This window comes from Gekko japonicus, unplaced genomic scaffold, assembly GCF_001447785.1.
Source record: "Gekko japonicus isolate JY-2015 unplaced genomic scaffold, Gekko_japonicus_V1.1 scaffold914, whole genome shotgun sequence".
Taxonomy (NCBI): Eukaryota; Metazoa; Chordata; class Lepidosauria; order Squamata; family Gekkonidae; genus Gekko; species Gekko japonicus.
Window position 1 is genome coordinate 413,041 of NW_015160240.1, and position 249 is coordinate 413,289.

A 249-nucleotide genomic window follows, 5' to 3' on the forward strand; every position below is an offset into this window, starting at 1 on the left:
AAAAAACATAAAGACCAACAATAAAACTTTTTTCAAATACATTAGAAGCAGGAAACCAGCCAGGACGGCAGTGGGACCAAGGGGTAAAAGGAGTACTGAAGGATGATAGGGAAATGGCTGAGAAGCTAAAGGCATTTTTTGCCTCTGTCTTCACTGTGGAAGATGAGAAGTGCTTGCCCACTCCAGAACCGCTGATTTCGGGAGGGGTGTTGAAAGACCTGAGTCAGATTGAGGTGATGAGGAGGTCCT